The 12,091-nt window shown below is 42.4% G+C and overlaps 11 non-coding genes across 11 annotated transcripts; 1 reads left to right on the plus strand and 10 right to left on the minus strand.

The window, feature by feature from the left end:
- Positions 1-563: 563 nt before the first annotated feature.
- On the minus strand, positions 564-636 carry trnak-uuu. The gene has a single exon. It is a non-coding gene; the product is annotated as a tRNA-Lys (tRNA).
- A 166-nt stretch (positions 637-802) lies between these two features.
- Positions 803-874, plus strand: trnaw-cca. The gene has a single exon. It is a non-coding gene; the product is annotated as a tRNA-Trp (tRNA).
- An 877-nt stretch (positions 875-1,751) lies between these two features.
- trnak-uuu lies at positions 1,752-1,824 on the minus strand. The gene has a single exon. It is a non-coding gene; the product is annotated as a tRNA-Lys (tRNA).
- Positions 1,825-2,925: 1,101 nt separating this feature from the next.
- On the minus strand, positions 2,926-2,998 carry trnak-uuu. The gene has a single exon. It is a non-coding gene; the product is annotated as a tRNA-Lys (tRNA).
- A 1,102-nt stretch (positions 2,999-4,100) lies between these two features.
- On the minus strand, positions 4,101-4,173 carry trnak-uuu. Its single transcript has one exon. It is a non-coding gene; the product is annotated as a tRNA-Lys (tRNA).
- A 1,102-nt stretch (positions 4,174-5,275) lies between these two features.
- Positions 5,276-5,348, minus strand: trnak-uuu. The gene has a single exon. It is a non-coding gene; the product is annotated as a tRNA-Lys (tRNA).
- A 1,115-nt stretch (positions 5,349-6,463) lies between these two features.
- On the minus strand, positions 6,464-6,536 carry trnak-uuu. The gene has a single exon. It is a non-coding gene; the product is annotated as a tRNA-Lys (tRNA).
- A 1,091-nt stretch (positions 6,537-7,627) lies between these two features.
- Positions 7,628-7,700, minus strand: trnak-uuu. Its single transcript has one exon. It is a non-coding gene; the product is annotated as a tRNA-Lys (tRNA).
- A 1,107-nt stretch (positions 7,701-8,807) lies between these two features.
- Positions 8,808-8,880, minus strand: trnak-uuu. Its single transcript has one exon. It is a non-coding gene; the product is annotated as a tRNA-Lys (tRNA).
- Positions 8,881-9,971: 1,091 nt separating this feature from the next.
- trnak-uuu lies at positions 9,972-10,044 on the minus strand. The gene has a single exon. It is a non-coding gene; the product is annotated as a tRNA-Lys (tRNA).
- Positions 10,045-11,149: 1,105 nt separating this feature from the next.
- On the minus strand, positions 11,150-11,222 carry trnak-uuu. The gene has a single exon. It is a non-coding gene; the product is annotated as a tRNA-Lys (tRNA).
- Positions 11,223-12,091: the final 869 nt, after the last annotated feature.

The raw sequence follows: 12,091 nt of genomic DNA on the forward strand, positions 1-12,091 counted from the left end.
AACACTCTAAAGTTTCCAAAACTGTTAAAATCCTGTCTGTGAGTATAACAGAACTGATACGGCAGGCGAAAACCTGAGGAAAATCATTCCAGGAAGTGCGATTTTTTTTTGATGTGGGTAGTTTTCAATTGAATGCTTATTGAGTTTCTAATGGGTTCGGACCCAGATTGCAGTTCCTATGGCTTCCACTAGATGTCAACAGTCTTTAGACATTGTTTCAGGCTTCTGTTCTGAAAAATTACGAAGAAAGGGACCTTTCTGTCAGTGCTTAGGAAGCATGCAGTGCTGGTTTGGGAGCGTGACCGTTGTTTTTCCTTTCTATTGAATACGCTATTGTCCGGTTGAAATATTATCAATTATTAAGACAATAGACAACTTGAGGATTCATTTTAACATCGTTTGACATGTTTCTACAAACTTTATCGGTACTATGAGGATGTCTTCAGACTAAGCTGTTTTGGCTCTGTGAGTGTTTTGTCCTCAGGTCGAACATGTCATGGAAAGTCAAGGAAAATGCAAGTTCAGAAAGACAGCGTAGTGAAGAAAGGTGAACATTAAAGGATCGCCCAAACAGGGACTTGAACCCTCGACCCTCAGATTAAAAGTCTGATGCTCTACCGACTGAGCTATCCAGGCTCTGCTTTTGCTTATTTTCATACACCTAATCCGCCGGGCAGAGGCACGTGCAGACGAAGGGGCATTGTCAGATGGTACATTTCCCCAGAGAACCGGGTCTTCATTCCAAATGATACAGTCAACGAAATCTGAACTAGGCATCCCCTCCAAAAAACACATTGTACAAGACCTCGTGCCGCAAAGGTAGCGTGTCTGACTCCAGATCAGAAGGTTGCGTGTTCAAATCACGTCGTGGTCAGGGATTTTATGTGTGCAACTCTGCCTTCTTTACACAGCGAAGTCAATGAATCAGCACAAGAACCAATGTGGCTTTACAGAAACCACCAAACCAATGCTGCTTAAGATCACAATTGTCTCTCACAGAAGCATGGCACACTGCAAATTCCTAAATAAGATGATGCTGTGTGATTGACAGACTTAAATCAGTCTTCGAACAGGGAGTTGAACTTCTTTTGGCTTGGAGGCAGTATTTCGGCATATGGATGAGAAGCGTGCCCTGTTACTCAGGCCCAGAAGCTCGGATATGCATATAATTGGTAGATGTGGATATAAAACACTCTAAAGTTTCCAAAACTGTTAAAATCCTGTCTGTGAGTATAACAGAACTGATACGGCAGGCGAAAACCTGAGGAAAATCATTCCAGGAAGTGCGATTTTTTTTTGATGTGGGTAGTTTTCAATTGAATGCTTATTGAGTTTCTAATGGGTTCGGACCCAGATTGCAGTTCCTATGGCTTCCACTAGATGTCAACAGTCTTTAGACATTGTTTCAGGCTTCTGTTCTGAAAAATTACGAAGAAAGAGACCTTTCTGTCAGTGCTTAGGAAGCATGCAGTGCTGGTTTGGGAGCGTGACCGTTGTTTTTCCTTTCTATTGAATACGCTATTGTCCGGTTGAAATATTATCAATTATTAAGACAATAGACAACCTGAGGATTCATTTTAACATCGTTTGACATGTTTCTACAAACTTTATCGGTACTATGAGGATGTCTTCAGACTAAGCTGTTTTGGCTCTGTGAGTGTTTTGTCCTCAGGTCGAACATGTCATGGAAAGTCAAGGAAAATGCAAGTTCAGAAAGACAGCGTAGTGAAGAAAGGTGAACATTAAAGGATCGCCTGAACAGGGACTTGAACCCTGGACCCTCAGATTAAAAGACTGATGCTCTACCGACTGAGCTATCCGGGCTCTGCTTTTGCTTATTTTCATACACCTAATCCGCCGGGCAGAGGCACGTGCTGACGAGGGGGCATTGTCAGATGGTACATTTCCCCAGAGAACCAGGTCTTCATTCCAAATGATACAGTCAACGAAATCTGAACTAGGCATCCCCTCCAAAAAACACATTGTACAAGACCTAGTGCCGCAAAGGTAGCGTGTCTGACTCCAGATCAGAAGGTTGCGTGTTCAAATCACGTCGTGGTCAGGGATTTTATGCGTGCAACTCTGCCTTCTTTACACAGCGAAGTCAATGAATCAGCACAAGAACCAATGTGGCTTTACAGAAACCACCAAACCAATGTTGCTTAAGATCACAATTGTCTCTCACAGAAGCATGGCACACTGCAAATTCCTAAATAAGATGATCCTGTGTGATTGACAGACTTAAATCTGTCTTCGAACAGGGAGTTGAACTTCTTTTGGCTTGGAGGCAGTATTTCGGCATATGGATGAGAAGCGTGCCCAGAAGCTCGGATATGCATATAATTGGTAGATGTGGATATAAAACACTCTAAAGTTTCCAAAACTGTTAAAATCCTGTCTGTGAGTATAACAGAACTGATACGGCAGGCGAAAACCTGAGGAAAATCATTCCAGGAAGTGCAATTTTTTTTTGATGTGGGTAGTTTTCAATTGAATGCTTATTGAGTTTCTAATGGGTTCGGACCCAGATTGCAGTTCCTATGGCTTCCACTAGATGTCAACAATCTTTAGACATTGTTTCAGGCTTCTGTTCTGAAAAATTACGAAGAAAGAGACCTTTCTGTCAGTGCTTAGGAAGCATGCAGTGCTGGTTTGCGAGCGTGACCGTTGTTTTTCCTTTCTATTGAATACGCTATTGTCCGGTTGAAATATTATCAATTATTAAGACAATAGACAACCTGAGGATTCATTTTAACATCGTTTGACATGTTTCTACAAACTTTATCGGTACTATGAGGATGTCTTCAGACTAAGCTGTTTTGGCTCTGTGAGTGTTTTGTCCTCAGGTCGAACATGTCATGGAAAGTCAAGGAAAATGCAAGTTCAGAAAGACAGCGTAGTGAAGAAAGGTGAACATTAAAGGATCACCCGAACAGGGACTTGAACCCTGGACCCTCAGATTAAAAGTCTGATGCTCTACCGACTGAGCTATCCGGGCTCTGCTTTTTCTTATTTTCATACACCTAATCCGCCGGGCAGAGGCACGTGCTGACGAGGGGGCATTGTCAGATGGTACATTTCCCCAGAGAACCAGGTCTTCATTCCAAATGATACAGTCAACGAAATCTGAACTAGGCATCCCCTCCAAAAAACACATTGTACAAGACCTCGTGCCGCAAAGGTAGCGTGTCTGACTCCAGATCAGAAGTGTTGCGTGTTCAAATCACGTCGTGGTCAGGGATTTTATGTGTGCAACTCTGCCTTCTTTACACAGCGAAGTCAATGAATCAGCACAAGAACCAATGTGGCTTTACAGAAACCACCAAACCAATGCTGCTTAAGATCACAATTGTCTCTCACAGAAGCATGGCACACTGCAAATTCCTAAATAAGATGATGCTGTGTGATTGACAGACTTAAATCTGTCTTCGAACAGGGAGTTGAACTTCTTTTGGCTTGGAGGCAGTATTTCGGCATATGGATGAGAAGCGTGCCCAGAAGCTCGGATATGCATATAATTGGTAGATGTGGATATAAAACACTCTAAAGTTTCCAAAACTGTTAAAATCCTGTCTGTGAGTATAACAGAACTGATACGGCAGGCGAAAACCTGAGGAAAATCATTCCAGGAAGTGCAATTTTTTTTTGATGTGGGTAGTTTTCAATTGAATGCTTATTGAGTTTCTAATGGGTTCGGACCCAGATTGCAGTTCCTATGGCTTCCACTAGATGTCAACAGTCTTTAGACATTGTTTCAGGCTTCTGTTCTGAAAAATTACGAAGAAAGAGACCTTTCTGTCAGTGCTTAGGAAGCATGCAGTGCTGGTTTGGGAGCGTGACCGTTGTTTTTCCTTTCTATTGAATACGCTATTGTCCGGTTGAAATATTATCAATTATTAAGACAATAGACAACCTGAGGATTCATTTTAACATCGTTTGACATGTTTCTACAAACTTTATCGGTACTATGAGGATGTCTTCAGACTAAGCTGTTTTGGCTCTGTGAGTGTTTTGTCCTCAGGTCGAACATGTCATGGAAAGTCAAGGAAAATGCAAGTTCAGAAAGACAGCGTAGTGAAGAAAGGTGAACATTAAAGGATCGCCCGAACAGGGACTTGAACCCTGGACCCTCAGATTAAAAGTCTGATGCTCTACCGACTGAGCTACCCGGGCTCCGCTTTTGCTTATTTTCATACACCTAATCCGCCGGGCAGAGGCACGTGCTGACGAGGGGGCATTGTCAGATGGTACATTTCCCCAGAGAACCAGGTCTTCATTCCAAATGATACAGTCAACGAAATCTGAACTAGGCATCCCCTCCAAAAAACACATTGTACAAGACCTCGTGCCGCAAAGGTAGCGTGTCTGACTCCAGATCAGAAGTGTTGCGTGTTCAAATCACGTCGTGGTAAGTGATTTTATGCGTGCAACTCTGCCTTCTTTACACAGCGAAGTCAATGAATCAGCACAAGAACCAATGTGGCTTTACAGAAACCACCAAACCAATGCTGCTTAAGATCACAATTGTCTCTCACAGAAGCATGGCACACTGCAAATTCCTAAATAAGATGATGCTGTGTGATTGACAGACTTAAATCTGTCTTCGAACAGGGAGTTGAACTTCTTTTGGCTTGGAGGCAGTATTTCGGCATATGGATGAGAAGCGTGCCCAGAAGCTCGGATATGCATATAATTGGTAGATGTGGATATAAAACACTCTAAAGTTTCCAAAACTGTTAAAATCCTGTCTGTGAGTATAACAGAACTGATACGGCAGGCGAAAACCTGAGGAAAATCATTCCAGGAAGTGCAATTTTTTTTTGATGTGGGTAGTTTTCAATTGAATGCTTATTGCGTTTCTAATGGGTTCGGACCCAGATTGCAGTTCCTATGGCTTCCACTAGATGTCAACAGTCTTTAGACATTGTTTCAGGCTTCTGTTCTGAAAAATTACGAAGAAAGAGACCTTTCTGTCAGTGCTTAGGAAGCATGCAGTGCTGGTTTGGGAGCGTGACCGTTGTTTTTCCTTTCTATTGAATACGCTATTGTCCGGTTGAAATATTATCAATTATTAAGACAATAGACAACCTGAGGATTCATTTTAACATCGTTTGACATGTTTCTACAAACTTTATCGGTACTATGAGGATGTCTTCAGACTAAGCTGTTTTGGCTCTGTGAGTGTTTTGTCCTCAGGTCGAACATGTCATGGAAAGTCAAGGAAAATGCAAGTTCAGAAAGACAGCGTAGTGAAGAAAGGTGAACATTAAAGGATCGCCCGAACAGGGACTTGAACCCTGGACCCTCAGATTAAAAGTCTGATGCTCTACCGACTGAGCTATCCGGGCTCTGCTTTTGCTTATTTTCATACACCTAATCCGCCGGGCAGAGGCACGTGCTGACGAGGGGGCATTGTCAGATGGTACATTTCCCCAGAGAACCAGGTCTTCATTCCAAATGATACAGTCAACGAAATCTGAACTAGGCATCCCCTCCAAAAAACACATTGTACAAGACCTCGTGCCGCAAAGGTAGCGTGTCTGACTCCAGATCAGAAGGTTGCGTGTTCAAATCACGTCGTGGTAAGGGATTTTATGCGTGCAACTCTGCCTTCTTTACACAGCGAAGTCAATGAATCAGCACAAGAACCAATGTGGCTTTACAGAAACCACCAAACCAATGTTGCTTAAGATCACAATTGTCTCTCACAGAAGCATGGCACACTGCAAATTCCTAAATAAGATGATGCTGTGTGATTGACAGACTTAAATCAGTCTTCGAACAGGGAGTTGAACTTCTTTTGGCTTGGAGGCAGTATTTCGGCATATGGATGAGAAGCGTGCCCTGTTACTCAGGCCCAGAAGCTCGGATATGCATATAATTGGTAGATGTGGATATAAAACACTCTAAAGTTTCCAAAACTGTTAAAATCCTGTCTGTGAGTATAACAGAACTGATACGGCAGGCGAAAACCTGAGGAAAATCATTCCAGGAAGTGCGATTTTTTTTTGATGTGGGTAGTTTTCAATTGAATGCTTATTGCGTTTCTAATGGGTTCGGACCCAGATTGCAGTTCCTATGGCTTACACTAGATGTCAACAGTCTTTAGACATTGTTTCAGGCTTCTTTTCTGAAAAATTACGAAGAAAGAGACCTTTCTGTCAGTGCTTAGGAAGCATGCAGTGCTGGTTTGAGAGCGTGACCGTTGTTTTTCCTTTCTATTGAAAACGCTATTGTCCGGTTGAAATATTATCAATTATTAAGACAATAGACAACCTGAGGATTCATTTTAACATCGTTTGACATGTTTCTACAAACTTTATCGGTACTATGAGGATGTCTTCAGACTAAGCTGTTTTGGCTCTGTGAGTGTTTTGTCCTCAGGTCGAACATGTCATGGAAAGTCAAGGAAAATGCAAGTTCAGAAAGACAGCGTGGTGAAGAAAGGTGAACATTAAAGGATCACCCGAACAGGGACTTGAACCCTGGACCCTCAGATTAAAAGTCTGATGCTCTACCGACTGAGCTATCCGGGCTCTGCTTTTGCTTATTTTCATACACCTAACCCGCCGGGCAGAGGCACGTGCTGACGAGGGGGCATTGTCAGATGGTACATTTCCCCAGAGAACCAGGTCTTCATTCCAAATGATACAGTCAACGAAATCTGAACTAGGCATCCCCTCCAAAAAACACATTGTACAAGACCTCGTGGCGCAAAGGTAGCGCGTCTGATCAGAAGGTTGTGTATTCAAATCACATCGTGGTCAGGGATTTAATGTTTGCAATCTATGCCTTCTTTACACAGCGAAGTTAATGAATCAGCACAAGAACCAATGTGGCTTTACAGAAACCACCAAACCAATGCTGCTTAACATCACAATTGTCTCTCACAGAAGCATGGCACACTGCAAATTCCTAAATAAGATGATGCTGTGTGATTGACAGACTTAAATCAGTCTTCGAACAGGGAGTTGAACTTCTTTTGGCTTGGAGGCAGTATTTCGGCATATGGATGAGAAGCGTGCCCTGTTACTCAGGCCCAGAAGCTTGGATATGCATATAATTGGTAGATGTGGATATAAAACACTCTAAAGTTTCCAAAACTGTTAAAATCCTGTCTGTGAGTATAACAGAACTGATACGGCAGGCGAAAACCTGAGGAAAATCATTCCAGGAAGTGCGATTTTTTTTTGATGTGGGTAGTTTTCAATTGAATGCTTATTGAGTTTCTAATGGGTTCGGACCCAGATTGCAGTTCCTATGGCTTACACTAGATGTCAACAGTCTTTAGACATTGTTTCAGGCTTCTTTTCTGAAAAATTACGAAGAACGAGACCTTTCTGTCAGTGCTTAGGAAGCATGCAGTGCTGGTTTGGGAACGTGACCGTTGTTTTTCCTTTCTATTGAATACGCTATTGTCCGGTTGAAATATTATCAATTATTAAGACAATAGACAACCTGAGGATTCATTTTAACATCGTTTGACATGTTTCTACAAACTTTATCGGTACTATGAGGATGTCTTCAGACTAAGCTGTTTTGGCTCTGTGAGTGTTTTGTCCTCAGGTCGAACATGTCATGGAAAGTCAAGGAAAATGCAAGTTCAGAAAGGTGAACATTAATGGATCGCCCGAACAGGGACTTGAACCCTGGACCCTCAGATTAAAAGTCTGATGCTCTACCGACTGAGCTATCCGGGCTCTGCTTTTGCTTATTTTCATACACCTAACCCGCCGGGCAGAGGCACGTGCTGACGAGGGGGCATTGTCAGATGGTACATTTCCCCAGAGAACCAGGTCTTCATTCCAAATGATACAGTCAACGAAATCTGAACTAGGCATCCCCTCCAAAAAACACATTGTACGAGCCCTCGTGGCGCAAAGGTAGCGCGTCTGACTCCAGATCAGAAGGTTGTGTATTCAAATCACATCGTGTTCAGGGATTTAATGTTTGCAATCTCTGCTTTCTTTACACAGCGAAGTCAATGAATCAGCACAAGAACCAATGTGGCTTTACAGAAACCACCAAACCAATGCTGCTTAAGATCACAATTGTCTCTCACAGAAGCATGGCACACTGCAAAATTCCTAAATAAGATGATGCTGTGTGATTGACAGACTTAAATCAGTCTTCGAACAGGGAGTTGAACTTCTTTTGGCTTGGAGGCAGTATTTCGGCATATGGATGAGAAGCGTGCCCTGTTACTCAGGCCCAGAAGCTTGGATATGCATATAATTGGTAGATGTGGATATAAAACACTCTAAAGTTTCCAAAACTGTTAAAATCCTGTCTGTGAGTATAACAGAACTGATACGGCAGGCGAAAACCTGAGGAAAATCATTCCAGGAAGTGCGATTTGTTTTTGATGTGGGTAGTTTTCAATTGAATGCTTATTGAGTTTCTAATGGGTTCGGACCCAGATTGCAGTTCCTATGGCTTCCACTAGATGTCAACAGTCTTTAGACATTGTTTCAGGCTTCTTTTCTGAAAAATTACGAAGAACGAGACCTTTCTGTCAGTGCTTAGGAAGCATGCAGTGCTGGTTTGGGAGCGTGACCATTGTTTTTCCTTTCTATTGAATACGCTATTGTCAGGTTGAAATATTATCAATTATTAAGACAATCGACAACCTGAGGATTAATTTTAACATCGTTTGACATGTTTCTACAAACTTAATCGGTACTATGAGGATGTCTTCAGACTAAGCTGTTTTGGCTCTGTGAGTGTTTTGTCCTCAGGTCGAACATGTCATGGAAAATGCAAGTTCAGAAAGACAGCGTAGTGAAGAAAGGTGAACATTAAAGGATCGCCCGAACAGGGACTTGAACCCTGGACCCTCAGATTAAAAGTCTGATGCTCTACCGACTGAGCTATCCGGGCTCTGCTTTTGCTTATTTTCATACACCTAACCCGCCGGGCAGAGGCACGTGCTGACGAGGGGGCATTGTCAGATGGTACATTTCCCCAGAGAACCAGGTCTTCATTCCAAATGATACAGTCAACGAAATCTGAACTAGGCATCCCCTCCAAAAAACACATTGTACAAGACCTCGTGGCGCAAAGGTAGCGCGTCTGATCAGAAGGTTGTGTATTCAAATCACATCGTGGTCAGGGATTTAATGTTTGCAATCTATGCCTTCTTTACACAGCGAAGTTAATGAATCAGCACAAGAACCAATGTGGCTTTACAGAAACCACCAAACCAATGCTGCTTAAGATCACAATTGTCTCTCACAGAAGCATGGCACACTGCAAATTCCTAAATAAGATGATGCTGTGTGATTGACAGACTTAAATCAGTCTTCGAACAGGGAGTTGAACTTCTTTTGGCTTGGAGGCAGTATTTCGGCATATGGATGAGAAGCGTGCCCTGTTACTCAGGCCCAGAAGCTCGGATATGCATATAATTGGTAGATGTGGATATAAAACACTCTAAAGTTTCCAAAACTGTTAAAATCCTGTCTGTGAGTATAACAGAACTGATACGGCAGGCGAAAACCTGAGGAAAATCATTCCAGGAAGTGCGATTTTTTTTGGATGTGGGTAGTTTTCAATTGAATGCTTATTGAGTTTCTAATGGGTTCGGACCCAGATTGCAGTTCCTATGGCTTACACTAGATGTCAACAGTCTTTAGACATTGTTTCAGGCTTCTTTTCTGAAAAATTACGAAGAACGAGACCTTTCTGTCAGTGCTTAGGAAGCATGCAGTGCTGGTTTGGGAACGTGACCGTTGTTTTTCCTTTCTATTGAATACGCTATTGTCCGGTTGAAATATTATCAATTATTAAGACAATAGACAACCTGAGGATTCATTTTAACATCGTTTGACATGTTTCTACAAACTTTATCGGTACTATGAGGATGTCTTCAGACTAAGCTGTTTTGGCTCTGTGAGTGTTTTGTCCTCAGGTCGAACATGTCATGGAAAGTCAAGGAAAATGCAAGTTCAGAAAGGTGAACATTAATGGATCGCCCGAACAGGGACTTGAACCCTGGACCCTCAGATTAAAAGTCTGATGCTCTACCGACTGAGCTATCCGGGCTCTGCTTTTGCTTATTTTCATACACCTAACCCGCCGGGCAGAGGCACGTGCTGACAAGGGGGCATTGTCAGATGGTACATTTCCCCAGAGAACCAGGTCTTCATTCCAAATGATACAGTCATCGAAATCTGAACTAGGCATCCCCTCCAAAAAACACATTGTACGAGCCCTCGTGGCGCAAAGGTAGCGCGTCTGACTCCAGATCAGAAGGTTGTGTATTCAAATCACATCGTGTTCAGGGATTTAATGTTTGCAATCTCTGCCTTCTTTACACAGCGAAGTCAATGAATCAGCACAAGAACCAATGTGGCTTTACAGAAACCACCAAACCAATGCTGCTTAAGATCACAATTGTCTCTCACAGAAGCATGGCACACTGCAAAATTCCTAAATAAGATGATGCTGTGTGATTGACAGACTTAAATCAGTCTTCGAACAGGGAGTTGAACTTCTTTTGGCTTGGAGGCAGTATTTCGGCATATGGATGAGAAGCGTGCCCTGTTACTCAGGCCCAGAAGCTTGGATATGCATATAATTGGTAGATGTGGATATAAAACACTCTAAAGTTTCCAAAACTGTTAAAATCCTGTCTGTGAGTATAACAGAACTGATACGGCAGGCGAAAACCTGAGGAAAATCATTCCAGGAAGTGCAATTTTTTTTTGATGTGGGTAGTTTTCAATTGAATGCTTATTGATTCTAATGGGTTCGGACCCAGATTGCAGTTCCTATGGCTTCCACTAGATGTCAACAGTCTTTAGACATTGTTTCAGGCTTCTTTTCTGAAAAATTACGAAGAACGAGACCTTTCTGTCAGTGCTTAGGAAGCATGCAGTGCTGGTTTGGGAGCGTGACCATTGTTTTTCCTTTCTATTGAATACGCTATTGTCCGGTTGAAATATTATCAATTATTAAGACAATCGACAACCTGAGGATTCATTTTAACATCGTTTGACATGTTTCTACAAACTTAATCGGTACTATGAGGATGTCTTCAGACTAAGCTGTTTTGGCTCTGTGAGTGTTTTGTACTCAGGTCGAACATGTCATGGAAAATGCAAGTTCAGAAAGACAGCGTAGTGAAGAAAGGTGAACATTAAAGGATCGCCCGAACAGGGACTTGAACCCTGGACCCTCAGATTAAAAGTCTGATGCTCTACCGACTGAGCTATCCGGGCTCTGCTTTTGCTTATTTTCATACACCTAACCCGCCGGGCAGAGGCACGTGCTGACGAGGGGGCATTGTCAGATGGTACATTTCCCCAGAGAACCAGGTCTTCATTCCAAATGATACAGTCAACGAAATCTGAACTAGGCATCCCCTCCAAAAAACACATTGTACAAGACCTCGTGGCGCAAAGGTAGCGCGTCTGATCAGAAGGTTGTGTATTCAAATCACATCGTGGTCAGGGATTTAATGTTTGCAATCTATGCCTTCTTTACACAGCGAAGTTAATGAATCAGCACAAGAACCAATGTGGCTTTACAGAAACCACCAAACCAATGCTGCTTAAGATCACAATTGTCTCTCACAGAAGCATGGCACACTGCAAATTCCTAAATAAGATGATGCTGTGTGATTGACAGACTTAAATCAGTCTTCGAACAGGGAGTTGAACTTCTTTTGGCTTGGAGGCAGTATTTCGGCATATGGATGAGAAGCGTGCCCTGTTACTCAGGCCCAGAAGCTCGGATATGCATATAATTGGTAGATGTGGATATAAAACACTCTAAAGTTTCCAAAACTGTTAAAATCCTGTCTGTGAGTATAACAGAACTGATACGGCAGGCGAAAACCTGAGGAAAATCATTCCAGGAAGTGCAATTTTTTTTGGATGTGGGTAGTTTTCAATTGAATGCTTATTGAGTTTCTAATGGGTTCGGACCCAGATTGCAGTTCCTATGGCTTACACTAGATGTCAACAGTCTTTAGACATTGTTTCAGGCTTCTTTTCTGAAAAATTACGAAGAACGAGACCTTTCTGTCAGTGCTTAGGAAGCATGCAGTGCTGGTTTGGGAACGTGACCGTTGTTTTTCCTTTCTATT

The sequence above is a fragment of the Oncorhynchus mykiss genome, chromosome 16 (assembly GCF_013265735.2).
Source record: "Oncorhynchus mykiss isolate Arlee chromosome 16, USDA_OmykA_1.1, whole genome shotgun sequence".
NCBI classification, from domain to species: domain Eukaryota; kingdom Metazoa; phylum Chordata; class Actinopteri; order Salmoniformes; family Salmonidae; genus Oncorhynchus; species Oncorhynchus mykiss.